Raw genomic sequence first — 11,680 nt, forward strand, 5'->3', positions numbered from 1 at the left:
CCCCCCCCCCCCTGAGTTCCCCCTTATCCCTTTCCGGGCAACTACAACTCCCCTTTCCATTTGGATTGGGATCCTGTTCACAAGTGTCAACTGATTTCACAGTGACAGTTATTCTCCGCCCCCCACCCCACACCCCCTCCAGAAAACACTTTTTTTTTTACACATATAGCAAACTTCACCCTCTTTTTCCCCTTACTTCCTTTCTTCCCTTCTCTTTCCCTTCTTTAGTTCTTTACATATACATTGTTTTCCCATTTTTATATATATTTTATCGCCGTTCTTCATTCTTGTTACATTCTCTTCATCTCTCCTTCTGTCCTGCAAGCATTCTGCAAATTCTTGTGCTTCCTCCGGATCCGAGAACAGTCTGTTTTGCTCCCCAGGGATAAATATTTTAAGCACAGCTGGATGTCTTAACATAAATTTATAACCTTTTTTCCATAGGATCGATTTTGCTGTATTAAACTCCTTCCTCTTCTTTAAGAGTTCAAAACTTATGTCTGGGTAAAAAAAATATTTTTTGACCCTTGTATTCTAATGGTTTATTGTCTTCTCTAATTTTATTCCTTGCCCGCTCCAGTATATTTTCTCTTGTCATATCTCTCAAAAATTTTACTAAAATGGATCTTGGTTTTTGATGTGTCTGTGGTTTTGGAGCTCGTGTTCTGTGTGCCTTTTCTATTTACATTCCTTCCTGCATTTCTGTCGTTCCCAGGACCTTTGGGATCCATTCTTTTATAAATTCCTTCATATCTGTGGCTTCTTCATCTTCCTTCAGGTTCACTATTTTTATGTTGTTTCTCCTACTATAATTTTCCAACATATCAATTTTCTGAGCTAACAACTCTTGTGTTTCTTTAATTTTTTTGTCACTCTCTTCCAATTTTCCTCAAGTCATTTACTTCCATTTCTACAGCTGTTTCTCATTCTTCCACATTTTCTACTCTTTTCCCTATTTCTGTCATGACCCGTTCTAATCTTTGCATTTTATCTTCTGTTCTTTTCATTTTTCTTTTAATTGCACTAAATTCTAATGACAACCATTCTTTTAATGCTCTCATTTGTTCTTCAAAAAAAAGCTTTATCTATATTCTGTCCATATCTGTTTTACCTTCTATTTCTCTGTGAAGATCTTGGTCTTCTTTTTCCTCTTCTACTGTGTCTGTACCTGTGATTGTCTCTTCTTTGTATCGGTGTCTCTTCTGATTTTTCTGTTGAGTTGCTTGGCTCACTTTGTCGGGCCTCTTCTTGCTTGGCCTCTTGCTGTTGGTCCTTTCCTTCTGAGCTGCTCATCTATCGGGCCTCCTGCTGCTGCTCCTCTTGCCGTTCACCCCGTCGACTTTCTTTCTCACCTGGTACTTCACTCCCTCTCCTGCCGCTTTCCTCATCTTCCAGCTGAGAGCCCTGGTGTTGGGCGTCCCTCAGCGGGTCGTGCTGTGATTGCCTGCTCCTTGGCTGAGCCCCCCTCCCGTCGATGTTTTCCTTTACCTTAGATTGCGCACTGCTCATGTGCGACTCCTCGAGCATGCACAGTTCCGCACTTTTGTTTGGCTCAGAGAGCCATTTTTGCAGTCCACCGGTCAGGGGGTCGTGACTCCGCAGGGCCGACACCAACCTCGGAGATCGGGTGCTCTTCACCACCACGGCTCCCTGTTCCTTCATGTAGGTAAGGCCTTCTCCTTTCTTTTCCGTTGACTTTTCTTCTTTTTTTCCCATTGTTTTTACTTTTTCCTTCTTGGGTGCAACCTTCTTTCTCTTCTCTGCAACTTTATCTTTTATTTCTTATATTTTATATTTGTTGAACTTTGTCTTTTCTTGACTTTTTTTCTTCTTTTCTGGAGAGGGCTGGTTCTACCCTACCGCCCACTACTCCATCATGTGACTCCTCCTAAGATTTATCAATGTTTCAGGCTAGAACTCTTCATTGAAATTATACATAATATGTCGAAAATGGATTTCTCTTTCCAAGACTTAATTTCAGGTGGCAATGAGGAAGTGTACAGGAGGGATATAGATCAGCTAGTTGCACGCTGCTGAAGATCCAGCTGCGTAGGGTGGGTCACGTCTCCAGAATGGAGGACCATCGCCTTCCCAAGATCGTGTTATATGGCGAGCTCTCCACTGGCCACCGTGACAGAGGTGCACCAAAGAAGAGGTACAAGGACTGCCTAAAGAAATCTCTTGGTGCCTGCCACATTGACCACCGCCAGTGGGCTGATATCGCCTCAAACTGTGCATCTTGGCGCCTCACAGTTGGGCGGGCAACAACCTCCTTTGAAAAAGACTGCAGAGCCCACCTCACTGACAAAAGGCAAAGGAGGAAAAACCCAACACCCAACCCCAACCAACCAATTTTCCCCTGCAACCGCTGCAACCATGTCTGCCTGTCCCGCATCAGACTTGTCAGCCACAAACGAGCCTGCAGCTGACGTGGACATTTACCCCCTCTATAAATCTTCGTCCGCGAAGCCAAGCCAAAGGCATGAGTTACAACAACCTTGCGCTTAACGTTAGCAAAACTGAGGAACTGATTGTAGACTCCAGGAGAACATGAACTCCATGTCGAGGCATTCATGAAGAAAGCTCGCCAGTGGCTATAGTGAGGAGTTTGAGGAGGTTTGGGACGTTACCAAAGACTTGCAGATTTCTATAAGTGTACCACGGAGAGCACACTGACTGGTTGCATCACTGTCTGGCACGGAGGTGCCAATGCACAGGGCAGGAGAAGACTACAAAGAGTTATGAACTCAGCCAGCGCCATCACGGGCCTCAGCCTTAACTCCATTAAGGATATCTACAAGAGGTGGTGTCTCAAGAAAACAGCCTCTATCCTCAAGGTCCCTCATCACCTGGCCAGGCCCTCTTCACACCACTAACATCGGGAAGGAGGTCCAGGAGTCTGAAGACGACCATCCAACGGCGCAAAAACAGCTTCTTCCCCTCCGCCATCAGATTCCTGAATGGACCATGAATCGCAGACACGACCTCACTTTTTTCTCTTCTTTTGCACTAATTTATCTATTTTTAAAAATTTAATTTATCGCAATTTTGCACCTGTGATGCTGACACTAAACAACAAATTTTGTGACACATGTTCACGACAATGAATCCAGATTCAGATTCAAACATACACATAATTTAATAGTCACGAGAATGTTGACAGGATTTAAGGTTTGAGTTCCAGGGAAAGGTTGTGCAGACTGGGGCTTTTTTCTCTGGAGCGTAGAAGATTGAGAGGGGACTTGATAGAGGTGTTTAAGATTTTAAAAGGGACAGACAGAGTAAATGTGGATAGGCTTTTTCAATTAAGAAAGGGGGAGATTCAAACTAGAGGACATGGTTTAAGATTGAAGGGGGAAAATTATAAGGGGAACATGAGGGGAAATTTCTTTACGCAGAGGGTGGTGGGGATGTGGAATGAGCTTCCGGCAGACGTGGTTGAGGCGGGATCATTGGTTACATTTAAGGAAAGACTAGATCGTTACATGGATGGGGACTAGAGGGGTATGGACCCGGTGCTGGTCAGTGGGACTAGGAGGGTGGGGATTTGCTACGGCATGGACTAGTAGGGCCGAACTGGCCTGTCCTGTGCTGTAAGTGGTTATATGGTTATATGGTAATACTGTGTACATTGCACGACCTACAAGTTCCTGTCACCTTTTCCTTTTCCCTTTTGGATCATTTCTACTCCAGTTCCCCTGTTTAAAAGAATATTAGATGAGCAAAAAAAGTGTGTTAATGGTATGAATGTTACTTCATAACAATGTTAAAGTTTGTCACAAAATAAATTCCAAGAATTAAAAATAATTGCATTTACCGCTATTTACTCCAGTCCCTTGTTGTCATTTTCTTCCTCAGAAATCACTGGGAAGAGAGTGTGCACTAGTCGAGAGGACAGTGTGCAGAGTTTTAAACCTGCCGCCTTTATGGTATCGGGCGAACTGGGTGCACAGAACTGCTACCTTCCCACCTTATTTTGGAGACCTGAGCCCTCATTCTACACCATCCTATATGTAAGATTTTTTTCAAAGACTATGAATTGATTACATTGAGTGAAGATACCCCAAGGTTGCTGCCAGTTACAGCATAAAAAATTCTAAGTTATGTGGATAACTGACGATGAAGAGCCTGGCCCATTAAATGCAGCGTTTTGGATTCTCTACCAGTGAAATATCACCAAAAAACCCCAGAGTTTACAATTTGATGGGCAGTTTGACAAAGAATTCTTCTAAAGCATAACCGCAAGATATTATTTTGTGAGGCTTCTTTACAATTATTTCTTAACTGTTTTATGTTTAGCCAAGTTTGAAACTAGTGGTTCTTTTTGTGAAGACCATTTTTCCCCCTTTTGTTTCTCATCAGAGTTCCCCTTGTCACATTCGATTTATTTCACAGACCCTCGTTCTGCAATGCCTTGCTCCAGGCAACATGAGCTTGCAGTTAACACTGCCCTGAAAATGCCCCAGGGCACTTGCGTGGAAATGATGAATGATTGCTTGAGGTATTGAGAACATTGATTAACACACGAAGTAAGGAATGATTGCACGACTTTTTCTCGCTTGGCGATACAACGATGCATCACCTGGTAATTACACCATCTTTTGACTTCATCACACATGCAGAACATTAATGTTTAGTGCGCAATTCTGCAAAGATCCTTGATGTCAACAATAAACGATCACTTCCAGAAAGATACCATCTACCATTATGAATCTGAGAGAACGGTTGCCATATATACCATTGTTCATCCTTAGATTTATCAATTCAAATTTCAGATTTATTGTCAGAGGACATACATGACATCACATACAACTCGAGATTCTTTTTCCTGCGGGCGAGGCAGAATTACCACTTATTGGTGATGCAACCTGGTGGTGCGAGTCTCGTGGCACCTGGACCTCCTTCCTGATGGTAGCAGCGAGAACAGAACGTGCTGGGTGCTGTGGATCCTTGATGATTGTTGTGGCTCTCTGACAGCAATATTCCCCGTAGATGTTCTTGATGATGGGGAGAGTTTTTATCTCTGATATCCTGGGCTGTGTCCACTACTTTTTGCAGGGCTTTCCACTCGGGGGTATTGGTGTCCCCCTACCAGACCTTGATGCAGCCAGGCAGCACACTTTCCATCACACATTTGCACAAATATGCGAGGGGTTCCGATGTCATACCAAACCTCCACAAACTCCTGAAGAAGTAGAGACACTGACATGCTTTCTTCACAATACCATTAGTGTGTTAGGTACAGGAAAGATCCTCCAAGATAGATTCCCAAGAAATTAAATTTGCTCTCCCTCTCCACCTCTGATATCCCAATGATCACTGAATGATACACCTCTAGTTTTCCCTTCCTGAAGTCAACAACTAGTTCTTTGATTTTGGTGAAATTGAGTGCACCATTCAGCCAAGTTTTCAATCTCCCTCCTGTTCACTAACTCATCGCCCCTTTTTAAACAACCCACCACTGTGGTATCATCTGCAAATTTGTAGATGGTATTGTTGTTGTACCAAGCCGCACTGTCATAGGGTGTAAAGTGAGGAGAGCAGGGTCTAAGAACACAGCCCAGGGGTGCTCCAGTACTGATGAGAGATTGTAGAAGAGATGTTCTTACTGATTTAATCTTCACTGATTATGGTCTAGAATTGAGGAAATCCATGATTCAGTGGGGTGCTGATCAGTTTTGAGGGGATGATGATGTTAATTGCTGAACTGTCGTCAATAAAGAGCATCCTGATGTATTCATCTTTGCAGTCCAGGTGTTCCAGGGCTTTGTGTAGAGCCAGTGAGATGGGATCCACTGTAGACCTGTTGCTATGATAGGCAAATTGGAACGGATCCACGTCGCCGCTCAGACAAGAGCTGATATGTTTCAACATCAGCCGTTCAAACCACTTTATCATTGTTGATGTGAGAGCCGCTGGTTCAGGCAGGTTACCATACTCTTTTTGGTCGATTGACGCTTGTTTGAAATAGGTGGGTGTCACGCCCTGCTGCAGTGAGATATTTTAATATTGACTATTCTTTGTCTATGGCCACATTTCCCTTCCTCCCCTGACTTCTTGTTACATTATAAAATGTTGCTCTGCAAGATCTTTCTCAGGATTTTCAAGATTCCTTTATTGTTATGTAATAGTACAGAACATGTAATATTACAAGAAATTGACTTCTGGCTGCCGTAAGTCAGGCAAAGAGTCACCATTAGTGACTACCCGGCACCTCTTACAATAAGAGAGAAAGAAAAGCAAAAGAGAGTCCCTTCAGAGACACTGAGAGGCCATGGATTCGCCTCCAGAGCTCCCACAGCTTCTGCCCCCACACAGACTCCTGTTGGATTTATCAGCCACCCGAGTTCCAGATTCGAACCTCAAAATAGTCAGGAAGCCTTCAGCGTCCAAGGCCCTTCAGTAGCTCTTCTGACCCTCAGCGCCCTTTCAAATCCCGGCTCCGACTCCCGATTTCCATGAGCCAGTGTCCAGCGGCCCGCAGCCTGCGCGGGTCCCCCCGGCTGCAAGTTGCTCACGTGCTGCACGGATCCTTCTGCTACTGAACCCCTCGATGGTTGGCTGCTCTGGTCATCTCCTCTGCTTCTCCTTCTCAATGGGAGAGGTGTTCATCCTGTTTCTGGTGTCCTATGCTGGTCCACTGCTCACTGGAGTCTGCAACCCCTCATAGTTGCTGCCAAGCACAGGCACCACCCTCTTGGACAAACTTACAAGCAATTAATGAACAGGTTGCCTTTATGTGGGATACTTTAATATAACAGAATACAAAGCAACATCAGCCAAATCACTTCGGAGATTCAGCGTTGTCTCCGCTCCATCCTCAACATCCATTGGAGCGCTTACATCCCTAACGTCGAAGTACTCGAGATGGCAGAGGTCGACAGCATCGAGTCCACACTGCTGAAGATCCAGCTGCGCTGGGTGGGTCACGTCTCCAGAATGGAGGACCATCGCCTTCCCAAGATCGTGTTATATGGCGAGCTCTCCACTGGCCACCGTGACAGAGGTGCACCAAAGAAAAGGTACAAGGACTGCCTAAAGAAATCTCTTGATGCCTGCCACATTGACCACCGCCAGTGGGCTGATAACGCCTCAAACCGTGCATCTTGGCGCCTCACAGTTTGGCGGGCAGCAACCTCCTTTGAAGAAGACCGCAGAGCCCACCTCACTGACAAAAGGCAAAGGAGGAAAAACCCAACACCCAACCCCAACCAACCAATTTTCCCCTGCAACCGCTGCAATCGTGTCTGCCTGTCCCGCATCGGACTTGTCAGCCACAAACGAGCCTGCAGCTGACGTGGACTTTTTACCCCCTCCATAAATCTTCGTCCGCGAAGCCAAGCCAAAGAAAGAAGAGATATAGATCTAATGACCAAGAGATCAAGAGATATGGGGAGATGGGAGGAACAGGGTGATTCATTTGTGGCCATTATCATATTAAATAGCGGTGCTCACACAAAGAATCAAGAGACCTGCTCCTGCTCTTCTATTTTCCATCTTTCTTTGAATGTTCCACATTGCTTTTAAATGATGTTAAGTTATGTGAGTATATGATGCAACTTACTGGAATTTCTTAGGAATCCATTTCCCAGCTTCAAGGTCAATTCAAGAGTGGGCGATAAATCAGTGCATCCACTTCATATCAGGAGGATGAAAACTTCGCCTGCTTCATATTTTCCACAGAGATTTTGCCAGGATTTAAACGTGGTCTGAGAATTCTATTTCAGAAATATTTTTCGCCTTTAGCATATAATTGACTGACACACTTTTTGACTCAAGTCAAAATGTACTTAATTTTACCACCTCCTGGCGCATCTGGAATCTCTCCTGTTCTCTGGAACTTTTCCATTGAAATTTAATGTGCTTCATGTGTCCATCGACCACTGAATCAGCAGGTTCGGGGTTAAAGTTGCAACTTCGAATCTATGCATAAAAAATTTGACTCTCTCAAATAGGTCTACGGTATCGTCACAGGCAAAACCCTCCCCCTCATCGGGAAAATGTGCATGGAGCACTGCTGTCAGAGAGCAGCAGCAATTGTCAAGGATCCCCACCACCCAGCACACGCTCTGTTCTCGCTGCCTCCATCAGGAAAGAGGTGTCGGTGCCACAGGATCCACACCACAAGGTTCAGGAGCCAGTTGCTCCCCCTCCACCATCAGACCCCTCAACAACAAACTCAGTCAGGGACTCATTTAAGGACATTAAATGCACATTTGCACATTATTTATTATTGCATTGTTTTCTGTATTGTTTAGATTTTTCTCTTTTGTGTACATATTGCATATACTCCTGTGATGTCATCATTTTAGACTATTTTTAACGTTAAATTCATGGGGTTGGCTATTACATGGACACTACTTTTAATACGGTAAAGCATTTTCGTCCTTCGAGGTGTCAGGTGTTCCGATGGGAAAATGGACTGCTGGGACCGGGTAGTAAGTCTGTGCTCGAGGTGTCGGGAGATCCGATGGACAAGTGGCTGGGGACAAAAATAGAGGGGAGGGGGTCAACTTTTACATGCGGTGTATGGGAAATACCAGATTTTTGGGCCAAAACTAGAGGATCGACTTTTACTGGATATCGACTTTTACACGAGTACATTCAGTAACTTTTCTTGAGTAGTTTTTTGCCTTCCCAATAAGTAGAAATCCTGCCTGGCACGCAGGAAAAAGAATCTCAGGGTTGTATGTGATGTCACGTATGTACTCGGACAATAGTTAAGTCATGTTTATTGTCATCTGGTTGTACAAGTACAAACCAACGAAACAGCATTCTCCTGTCCTCAGTGTAAAACATGTAGACACATAACCAGACACAACACGCACACAGACAAAAATACATATGCAGGACAAGTATTGCATTTTTACAAATAAAAAAATAAATATTGTTTCATGAATATGAGAGTCTCGGAGGGTTAGTGTGAGCAGTTCCTTTGGTCGTTCAGCATTCTCACTGCCCATGGGAAGAAGCTGATCCTCAGCCTGGTGGTGCTGGCTCTGATCCTCCTCTATCTCTTCCCTGATGGGAGCAGCTGAAAGATGCTGTGCGAAAGGGTGGAAGGGGTCCTCAATGATTTTGTGTGCCCTCTTCAGACAGGGGAGTCACCAGTGATCCTCTCTGCCACTCATCAATCTGAACTTTGAACCAGTTTGTGGGTGTGCTGAACTTTGAACTTTTAACCAGTTTGTGGGTGTGCTGAACTTTGAACTTTGAACCAGTTTGTGGGTGTGCTGCACTGTTGGAGGTGCAGGCTTTCAAATAAGATGCTAAGCTAAAGCTATATCTATCTCTTCTGGTGAACGGCAAAGATCCTTGAAGCACCAGTCAATATTTTCCTCATGCCTAGCGTTGCTAGGTAGACAAATAAAAAGTATGCTTGGCCAGAAATTAGAGTTAAACAATGTGAACGCTGAACTATTTTGAATGTTAATGAATGTTTGGCTCAAATATCAGAGGTGGATGGTGAGAGGTATTGCATAGGATTACTGTACTTACAGAGAAGGGTCATTCATCCCATGGTTCATGGTGGAGTATGTTTCACCCTGACCTCCTCTCATATCCTAACGGAATGACCTTCTATTCCTTTTCCTTAACTTATATGTCCAATGTTCTCCTTCCATGATTTTTCGTATATTTTTAATATAAGCCTGAAGACAAACACAGAAGTTTCAAGAACAGTTTATTTCCAAAAGCTATCGGATTCTTGAACCTCCCCTTATTGCACTACTCCGAAACTATGAAAGGATCGGGTACCATCAATGAAAAAAAGTGATGGTTGCAAAGTCTTTTTTTGCACAAGAATAACTATGAATATTTATTATCTACGGTAAAACCCCTGCTCCTTGTCACCTATGGGGACTGGTAGATGCTGGATAAGTGTATTTTCCAGTTGCCTGAAACTTACTCTTACAAGGCCAAACTAATATACCTGGTTAAGAGTAAACAGTTTAAAAGACAAAAATACTACACTGTACTTAAACTGAACAAACTTCACTTGCATGAATAGATAAATCTTAAAACATTTAACTTTATTTTCAGTCATATTCTTTGAAAACATTTAACCTTTGCATCTGCAAGTTCCTCCCCCTCCGTGGAGCTGCCCGAAAGATGAACAATTACATTATAGATAATTAACCGCCCCGAGTTTACAGATAAAGCCTCTGAAAGGGCCTTTCTTACTAAACAGGGATAAGGAGACACTTTAAGAGAGTCAGCCCAACAGCAAGCGGCATCAACCAGCTCTTCATCCTGGGCGACGCCATTGCTGTTTCACACAACTTTATTCAAACAGCTGCTACGAGCAAAGCCCGACCAAGGCCCACCCTCCGCTGGTTATTTGCTCCCATCTTCACCAAAGGTTGAAGTGTTACCTCAGAGAACATTTACTTTTACAATTTTAAACTTTAATTTTTAAATTTTATTTTCCTCTTTTTTTTTGCTGGTGGCTTGAATTCCACATTCCAGGGGTTTTAATGTTTCTACCTTTTGTCTCTCTTTAATTCAATTATGTTGACCATTCTAGTTTTTTTTTGCTAAATACTGTTCAGCTGCAGCAATTAAGACTTTTGGTTCATGTACATTGTACATTATTATTGTTCTGGTACAGAAGGAGGCCATTTGGCCAATCAAATCTATGTTGGCTCTCAGAACAATCCCTTTAAACCCTGTTCTCCACATTTTTCTCTTGCATCCAACATGATTATTGATGAACTCTACCCCATCTCCTTCATGATTCTTTTCACTCAGGGGGAGCTGGCACATCTTTGGGATGTGGGATGAAACTGGAGCACCTGGGGAAAACCCACAGAGTGAATGGGAAAATGTCCACACAGACACCATCAGAGGTCGGGATCGAACCCAGGACACCGGAGCCCAACCTAAAACCCCACTGAGCCACCCACGCCACGTGTGAGAGGCTTCCTCATCCTCACCGCCCTTTGCATCTGCAATACCACTGGGGGATCGCAGCTGAAATTCACATTTAAGCCACATTTACAGACCAGGTTAACTCCACTAAATATTATACACTACTTTCCCGGCAGAACGAAAGTAGACAAGGCAAGCATGGACTTGAACTCAGTTTAATTGAACTGTCAGAAGATAAAGAGTTCAATGCTGCTAAATTAGCAAACGTAAGCATTTTTGTTTGATGATAGGATCATTTGATTGCTGCGCTGGATGGGTCACGTCTCCAGAATGGAGGACCATCGCCTTCCCAAGATCGTGTTATATGGCGAGCTCTCCACTGGCCACCGTGACAGAGGTGCACCAAAGAAAAGGTACAAGGACTGCCTAAAGAAATCTCTTGGTGCCTGCCACAATGACCACCGCCAGTGGGCTGATCACGCCTCAAACCGTGCATCTTGGCGCCTCACAGTTCGGCGGGCAGCAACCTCCTTTGAAGAAGACCGCAGAGCACACCTCACTGACAAAAGGCAAAGGAGGAAAAACCCAACACCCAACCCCAACCAACCAATTTTCCCCTGCAACCGCTGCAACCGTGTCTGCCTGTCCCGCATCGGACTTGTCAGCCACAAACGAGCCTGCAGCTGACGTGGACATTTACCCCCTCCATAAATCTTCGTCCGCGAAGCCAAGCCAAAGAAAGAAAGGCAACCATGGATTCAAGTTATTAATGGTGAGTGAGGTAACTGTTTTGACAAAGCAATAATAAGAG

General features: G+C 44.1%; 1 protein-coding gene across 1 annotated transcript in view; it reads right to left on the reverse strand.

Moving 5' to 3' along the window:
• The window catches only part of stab2 (stabilin 2), a 198,485-nt gene extending 188,887 nt beyond the window's left edge, over positions 1-9,598 (reverse strand). Inside the window, exon 1 of the mRNA XM_069904271.1 lies at positions 9,499-9,598. The gene's annotated coding sequence lies outside the window, so the exon portion shown is untranslated. The remainder of the gene's footprint in view (positions 1-9,498) is intronic.
• Between the last annotated feature and the right edge of the window lie 2,082 nt (positions 9,599-11,680).

The sequence above is a fragment of the Narcine bancroftii genome, chromosome 11 (genome assembly GCF_036971445.1).
Source record: "Narcine bancroftii isolate sNarBan1 chromosome 11, sNarBan1.hap1, whole genome shotgun sequence".
Taxonomy (NCBI): domain Eukaryota; kingdom Metazoa; phylum Chordata; class Chondrichthyes; order Torpediniformes; family Narcinidae; genus Narcine; species Narcine bancroftii.